The sequence below is a fragment of the Mastomys coucha genome, unplaced genomic scaffold (assembly GCF_008632895.1).
Source record: "Mastomys coucha isolate ucsf_1 unplaced genomic scaffold, UCSF_Mcou_1 pScaffold5, whole genome shotgun sequence".
Lineage (NCBI taxonomy): Eukaryota > Metazoa > Chordata > Mammalia > Rodentia > Muridae > Mastomys > Mastomys coucha.
The window spans coordinates 53119608-53120702 of record NW_022196911.1 but is presented as its reverse complement, the minus strand read 5'-3'; positions in this window follow the sequence as shown (position 1 = coordinate 53120702).

Genomic DNA, 1095 nt, shown 5'->3' with positions numbered 1-1095 from the left:
CTGAGAATGACCTTGAACTCTTGATCTCCTGTCCACCTCACACTGGGTTGGGGATCATACCCACAGCTCCAAGGATACCAAGAAGGACTCTACCCACTGAGCTCTGTCCCAGCCCCACTCTGGAATTTTCCAGCTCCAGAATGCATAAAAATCCTCACCAGGCCTCAGCTCTGAATATCATGTGATACCTAGAAGCCTTTCCATGACTAGCAAGCAGTAGGTTGTGTTGGGGCCTCTCCCAGAAGCCAAGGTCTAGAGGTGAGAGACCAGTTCAAGGTTTAACTTTCCAGGCCACAGAGGCATAACTTACTTAACCCATGTAACTTCAAGGCCAGCAGCCTGCACTTCAGATTGAGGACATAGGAATGACCCTGGGACCATTTAGTGCTTGGCTAGCTGTAGGACGTGCCAGGGATCCCACCATCCCACTACTTGCATGCTTATATGAGCTGGCATCCTTTGGATCCTAGTCTGCCCATATAGCCACTGTCCCATCTCCTTGCCTATGCACTCCTAACCCCTCTCAACACCTCCCATCTGACCTGGCCCCTACAATACTGAGGAAATGAAAGCAAGGCACTCAGGGCTCTGCTCCAGGTCTCACGGTCCTATTTTTTTTTTTTTAAGACAGGGTTTTTCTGTGTAGTCCTGGCTGTCCTGGAACTCACGCTTTAGCCTAGGCTGGCCTCCAACTCAGAAATGCACCTGCCTCTGCCTCCTAAGTGCTAGGATTAAAGGCATGTACCACCACTGCCAGGCTGTAAATTTTAAACATACTGACAGAACAGGTCGGTGGTGGCACACGCCTTTAATCCCAGCACTTGGGAGGCACAGGTAGGCAGATTTCTGAGTTCAAAGCCAGCCTGGTCTACAGACTGAATTCCAGGGCAGCCAGAGCTGTACAGAGAAACCCTGTCTTGAAAAAAACAAAACAAAACAAAAAACAAAAACAAAACAAAATAAAACCATACAGACAGAATTGTAGGACAAATATACAAGACTCATCTACGTACATTTCAGATGCATTCATTTAACTGCTCTATCATCTGTACCTTCTTCCTGCACAGTTCCAAGTCTGAGACATTGGAGAAGTAC